The sequence below is a fragment of the Sus scrofa genome, chromosome 2 (assembly GCF_054392235.1).
Source record: "Sus scrofa isolate SSC_HxYL_T2T_F1_AM1 chromosome 2, Sscrofa_HxYL_maternal_Yorkshire_Landrace_v2.0, whole genome shotgun sequence".
Taxonomy (NCBI): domain Eukaryota; kingdom Metazoa; phylum Chordata; class Mammalia; order Artiodactyla; family Suidae; genus Sus; species Sus scrofa.
In genome coordinates this window covers 76563814-76571034 of record NC_139384.1, presented here as the reverse complement: position 1 = coordinate 76571034, position 7221 = coordinate 76563814, and the positions used below count along the sequence as shown (strand labels likewise).

The window sequence follows — 7221 nt, the reverse complement described above, 5'->3', positions numbered from 1 at the left end:
GTTACGAATAGACCCCTAGCCTGGGAACTTCCATATGCCGAAGGTTCAGCCCTAGAAAAGACAAGACAAAAAAAAATCACGAGCTATTATCAGTACAAACAGTGGCAGTTTTTTCTTTGGCTAATGTACAAGCCCGTGGAAAAGCATGTAATTCAGCCTGCTGGGTCAGAACAGCCACAGGTAAAGATGCTGCCCAGCAATATCAAAAAGAGTTGTACTAGCATACCCAGCACAATATTTGCCACTGTCACTTTTTTTTTTTTTCTTTTTCGGCTACACCCATGGCATGTGGAAGTTCCTGGGCCAGGGATCAAATCTGAGCCTCAGCTGTGACCTATGCCACAGCTGCGGCAACACCAGCTCCTTAACCCACTCTCCTGGGCTGGGAACCAAACCTTGCCTCCACAGAGGTGATGTTGAATCCTTAACCCGCTGCACCACAGCAGGAACTCCCATTGTCACCTTTTAAATAAGAACTATCAATGAACCATGAGAAGTTATCAGTACCCAGTGTAATTTCCTGTACATCATCACGAGTCAGGAGGTGGTCTGTCAGCATTAAACAGTCATAAGGTACTTCATTATTAGAGGAGAGAAGGGTAGCAGGGTTAGCAGGGTTGTGATTGTTACAGGGTAAATGAGTTGTATGAAGGGCATTTATCAAAAGGGCTTCATAGGAGGTGAGGCAGCTACCTGAGAAATGTTGAGTGTGATGAAAATCCAAGAGAGCTAATAATGCCTGAGGTAAAAAAAAAAAAAAAATGGCTAAGGATCCTCCAACAGTTTTCCCCATGGCCTTAACCAAAAGGCCAGTGGCTGTAGTGGCTCTAAGCTAAAGGGTGTCCCCATGGCACAGGGTCCAGTTCGCTGGCTGTAAAAGCCCTATGGGTCAATGGTGATAGATGTGTTTTGGGGTGAGTTTCCCAAGGGCATTGCATTCCTTTTCATATACCAAAAGATAAAGGGAATCTGGTAATTGGGATGCTAAGGGCACATAGGTTCTTCAAACCCTTCTTGAAGCCTATGTGTCCAGTTCTTTCCATAAGATTGGGTCAGGGTTGTTGTTGTGTAAGACATATATAGAGATTTGGCCATATGAGAGAAATTTGGCATCCAATTTTGGCAGTAACTAGCCTGAGAAAACCCCATGGTTGGTGCTTACTTTGGATACCATGAAACTTAGGGTACCATGAAGTCTGTCTGGATCTATGTGTAACCCTGTGTTCTGATCTATGTTCTGATAGCAGAAGCCCTAAATTTTGAGCCTGGGTTTGGGTAGACTGCAGTTTTTCTTTGGCAACCTTATGTCCCATTAAGGCTGAAAGTTTTAGCAAGTGGATACTGTCTTCTGGTTAGGAGACTTGAGAAGGAGAGCAAAGAGACAAACCATCCACATTCTTCCTCTCTAGGAAGGAATCTCTAAGAGCAGTAACTGAAGTGTCTCTTGTAATTGAAGAGAGTCTTCAGCCTTTTGTGGTAGGGGTACCCATGCAAGGTGGCAGATTTGCAAACGACATTGGAAATGGGCTCAAGCAAAATTTGTAAACAAGAAGTGTTGCCTGCAGAACATCAAAAGCACCATGTAGATGTTGTAGGTACTGAGGGGAAGAGTAGCTATTTCTTTATAGTGTCAGGAAGGGAGTGGGGTTCAAGTTTATCACATAATTTTCAGAAATTTAACAAAGTTGTCTAGGACTAACATTATATGTATGGCCATGTCCCATCCACTCTTTTTTTGTTGTTTTTTTGCTTTTTGTTTTTTTTCTTTTTCACAGGTGCCCCTGCAGCATGTGGAAGTTCCCAGGCTAGGGGTCCAATCAGAGCTGCAGCTGCCAGCCTAAGCCACAGCCACAGCAATGCCAGATCTAAGCCACATCTGCAAACTACGCCACAGCGTGGCAATGCCTGATCCTTACCCACTGAGTGAGGCCAGGGATCCAACCCACATCCTCATGAACACTAGTAGGGTTCTTAACTTGCTGAGCCACAACAGGAACTCCATGTCCTCTCCACTTTTTTGTTAGCTTCTTCAATATTTCTGTGTCCTTAATGTCCTTAGATAAGGAGATGTCGTTAATGCAGTGTCCTACCTGTGTTCTTAGAGAACCTGTGTTCTTAGGGAAACTAGCCTTAGTTCAGATCCATGAGGATAATCCAATAAAGACGTATCACCATGCTTCAGAGCTGAAGGCCAACTGCTGCTGAGAGGCTATTGAAATAGGCACTGAACACACTTAGCCAAATCTGTGAGAACAGAATATTTATCAGTTGCTGATTAGATGGAATCAGTAATTTCTATAACGCTAGGGACTGGGTGTTAGGGTTCTGTTGGTACAACCACAGCCTCAAGGTTGCCTTAATCCATTGTAGCGTGAGATTCTTTCCTGGTTTAATAATAGAACAAATTGGGATGTTGGAAGGAGAAGAACTTGGAATAGTTAACCTTTCCCTAACTAGGTTTTGTATACAGTTTTCAATCCATCAAGGTCCTGCATAATTTATGTTGGGCCGTATTAACTAATTTATATGGAAAGTAAGGTTTGTGAGGTCCCATTTTGTCAAGCCAGTTTTATATTTTTTTTTGGCCACGTCTGCAGCATGCTAAGGCTGCTGGGCCAGGCATCAAACCCATGCCATAGCAGTGACAACACTGGATGCTTAACCTGCTGAGCCAGCATGGAACTCCAAGCCATTTTAATCCATGAATCATTGACTCAGTATGGAATATTTTAGGACAATGGGTATTGTAACCATGGAGAATTTAGTTCTGATGGTTACGGAGAAATATTGTCCTATTTGTCCTCTATATTATATTCATTAGTGCTCCTAAGATTATCAGAGGTATCTTGCTTAAATTTAGTGGGATATCAGGTAAATTTGAGACCTAGTATTGATTGGCCACTCGAAGGTTTCTAAAGTAGCACTTTACATCAGATAGCAAAATTAATTCAGAACCTATGTTGTGGAAGCCCAAAAGCCAAGCAGTGTCCTTTCATCTGTTTTGCTGTGTAAATTTTTTTAGTATATTTTGGATTTCCTGTTGGACCAAATTGTGGACCTTGGTTTCAGTATTTTACCTATTATTTCCTTCCTCCTGATCTGCCCTGTTTTGTTTTTTTCTTCACTGAATATACTTCAGGGAAGGGGGTGCCTCTCCGCCCTGGTTTTTATAAATTTTTTTCAAGAGCCTCAAAACTGTGCCCTCAGGGTTAGGAGTCTTCCCCATGACAATATTACAGGGTTTAATAAACCGAGGCTTAGGTCAGATTTGAATGAACACATTTATCACATCACAAGGATGCCATGGGTGTTGTCCTCTATAATGCCAAGGGTTACAATCTTTGAAGCTGCAGTGGAATTATTTAAGGGTTCTGGTGAGCCTTCTGGTATTTGGAATGTTAGTTCAGCCTGCCACCTAGTGGCCACCTTTCCTTTCCCTCTCTCTATTCTCCCTCCTTTCATAAAACCACTTTTTTAGGACCAACCACTCACTCAGTGAGGCCACCTCTTGCACAAGTGCATTTCGGAGCCAACCCAGCCTCTGTCACAGTTTCTAACACACTGATTAATGCTGGCACAGGCACTGACCCAGGACTACCTTAAACAGAGCCCCAATCCCACACTTCTTGGGAATTCTTGAAATACTCAGCACTGGTCAGCTGACCACAGAACTGAGTCCTGGTAAGGTCAACAGTGCTACACAGAGCAGCAGAGCTTCCCACCACCCTGCAGCCCACAGCGCCAGCCTCCTTCAGACAGCACAGCAGGTGAGAAAGAGCAGAAGACAGCATGTATGAACATGCTGCCCATTATTGCCATTTGTAACCTGCAGAGGTGTGGTTCCCTTGTTGAGACATGCCAAAGTACCCCCCACCACATATACCAAGAAGGCATGAAAAGGTATGGAATTGGGGTGGGGGCTAGGGCTGGCCCCTCAAGCAGCTCTGAAATGGCTTCAGAAGGCAAGGAGAGGAGCCTGGCCTGGGAGTTCGTTGTGCTTGGGGCATGGGGCCAGGGCAAGAGTCCCTGCACACTACCAGGGCTTGTGGTTGGAACCTCCTGCCTGCTCTAAAGGGGAGACTACCCGGTCTTCCTCATCATCTTGTGGGGTGAGGTTTAAGCTATGAGCAGCAAGTATCTAAAAATGTAGGGTCTGGAGTTCCCATCGTGGTGCAGCGGAAACTGATCCAACTAGGAACCATGAGGTTTCGGGTTCGATCCCTGGCCTCGCCCAGTAGGTTAAGGATCCAGCGTTGCCGTGAGCTGTGGTGTAGGTTGCAGACACTGCTCAGATCTTGAGTTGCTGTGGCTGTGGTGTAGGTTGGTGGCTACAGCTCTGATTGGACCCCTAGCCTGGGAACCTCCATATGCAGTCGGTGCAGCCCTGAAAAAACAAAAAGCCAAAACAAACAAAAAAAAAAGTAAGTAAATAAATAAATAAAAATGTAGGGTCTGATTGCTCACTGCAAGGACAAACCTGGGTTTGCAGAGTTCCTGTTGTGGCTCGGCAGGTTAAGATCCTGACATAGTGCCGGTGAGGATGCATGTTCAGTCCCTGGCCTCTATCAGTTGGTTAAGGATCCAGCGTTGCCACAAGCTGTGGAATGAGTTGCAGATGTGGCTCAGATCCTATGTGGCTGTGGCATAGACCGGCAGCTGCAGCTCCAATTTGACTCCTAGCCTGGCAATTTCCATATGCTGCAGGTGCAGCTGTAAAAAGAAAAAAAAAAATGCATCCACAATTGCTTGATTTAAAGAAACAGAATGCTCAAGAATTTTTCAGAAGTATATTGGGGTGGGCGGGAGTAACAGCACTGGAGGGGACCAGGGTATGTGGTCAGTGAGTCTTAAGTCAGATTTTCCTATCTTACAAATTTATTTGAAGTAGAGAAATTTGAGAGTTCTATGGTGGCCTAGTGGTTAAGAATCTTGCATTGTCACTGCCTGCAGCTGGGGTCTCTGCCTTCGTAGAGGTTCAGTCTCTGGGCCAGGAACTTTCTTTTCTTTCACTCTTTCTTTCTTTCTTTCTCTCTTTCTTTCTCTCTCTCTCTCTTTTTTATCTTTTTAGGGCCGTAACTGCAGCATATGGAGGTTCCCAGGCTAGAGGTGGAATTGGAGCTGTAGCTGCCGGCCTACACCATAGCCAGAGCAACACCAGATTCAGGCTGCATCTGAGACCTACACCACAGCTCATGGCAGCTCGGGATCCTTAACCCACTGATCAAGGCCATGGATCCTAGTCAGATTCGTTTCTGCTGAGCCATAACGGCAATTCCAAAATGGGGTTCTTGCTGTGGCACAGTGGGTTAAGAATCCCATGTTGCCATGGGTACAGTGTAGGTCATAGCTGTGGCTGGGATTCATTCCCTGGCCCGGGAACTTCCATATGCCCCAGGTATAGTCAAAAAAGAAAAAAGAGAGAAGAGAAACAAGAATTTTTAACACGTGCGGTATTATGTTGGAATATTTTATTTCCTGATATTCATTTCTTTATTGCCTCTTGGATATATTTCATACTGTTTCAAGTTTTATTGATTAAATAAAATTTACTAATTGAAACACCTGGACTAACATCAAGTGAATAAATCTTTTAAAGGTGACTAACTCAGAGGGGGGCAGTGCTGACCTGGAACCTGATGGACAGGACAGATCACCCAGGAAAATTTCACAGAGGAACCTCTGCCCAAAGGAATTTCCATAGGACGTCTGTGCCTATGAAAGATTCTGGGAGAAAAGGCACAGTTTCATGCAACATAGTTAGCTTTCCTCTATGTAAAATATCCACCAGCAAAAAAATAAACCTTTTGAAAAGAGTAGGGAAACAATAAAATATTGGGCCTCTTTGAAATGCATCAGGGAGGTCGAATAATTGACAAGGATGCTGTGAATCCCAGATGGGAAGTTGGGGTTTGAGAATGTGGAAGGGAATTGGATGTTTGGGCATGGATTGCCAGTTCTAGGAAGTGGGGAGGGAGGCGTTCAGGATCGTGGATTTGAGACTCTGCTTCACAAACATTTGGAAAACTCAGGAGAAAAGGGATTGCCCCCTCTGAGGAGAAAGAAAGGACTGGAGATTCCCACTGACCCCAGCTCTTCCCGCACCTGAAGCCGCAGATCGAGTCATGATAGTCTCCTGATGACTCTCCCTGTGGTCACTGCACAATCTGGGGGAGAGGCGGAGCTGCAGGCGCAGAGCTGTCCAGAGAAGTTCCTGAGCCAAAGTCGCTGAGAGCAACGACGAAACAGGTCTCTTGAAAAAGGTCGCTGCGAGCTGGAGGGAACCAAGGTCCGAGCAACCGCCATGGCGGACTCGGTTCTGAAGATTCTGGAGCTGAACCCCGGGAGGGTCTATCTTCCACAATGCTGGCTGCGTTCAGTCCCTGCTTGGTCTCCTGCACCCCGGGAAGCATATTCATCATTTCTAGGTTTACTGGGTCTTCCTCCACGGTTGGCTTACGTCGTAGAGTTGGCGGGACCGCAATGTGGAGCCTTTAAGGGTAGGCGACCCGCGATCCCGAGGTTGGCAGGAAGGAGGTCGGAGACCGTGGTTGCTCGGCCCACCCACCTAGGCTGCTGCGGCCCCAGATCGACCGGGCCCAACTCTGAGTGACAGCGGGTCCGAACTTACCTGTCCGAGCCTAAAGCAAGCCATACCTAGTCCTCTGCAAGGATATTTGCATTTGAAACGAAATGCTTTAAGACCACTCCTGGAACTGTGATCCTTCTCTATACACAGGCACTTAGAAGCCGTCTCACCTTATGCAGTAATTAGACTGGCTCCATTTTGATCTTTGTGACAGCTCATACTCCTTTATTCATCACTCCTCCATACCCACTCCTTTTGTACTTAAAAAAAAAAAAAAAAATCCCATGGTTTCCTAAGCCCTTGGCTCTGGTGGGATGTTGGCATCCCACAGCCCTAACCTGGGCTCAGGGACTCTGCTCGGCCTAACCACAAGGTATGAGTGAATGTGTTCATCATATTCTCAGGTACATTGAAAAGCAATTTATTTTTATTTTATTTCATTTTTTTAGGGCCACACCTGCGACATATGGAGGTTCCTAGGCTAGGGGTCCAATTGGAGCTGCAGCTGCTACCTCAGCCACAGCAATCCCAGATCCCAGCCATGGCTACGAACTACCGCATAGCACCTGGATCCTTAATCCATTGAGCGCCGCCAGGGACCCAACCCACATCCTCATGGATACTAGTCAGATTCC

The 7221-nt window shown here is 45.8% G+C and overlaps 1 long non-coding RNA gene across 1 annotated transcript; it reads left to right on the top strand.

The window, feature by feature from the left end:
* The first annotated feature begins 251 nt into the window (after positions 1–251).
* On the top strand, positions 252–5848 carry LOC146405477 (uncharacterized). Its single transcript, XR_014837563.1, has 2 exons — positions 252–4311; positions 5125–5848. It is a non-coding gene; the product is annotated as an uncharacterized LOC146405477 (long non-coding RNA).
* The last annotated feature ends 1373 nt before the right edge of the window (positions 5849–7221 follow it).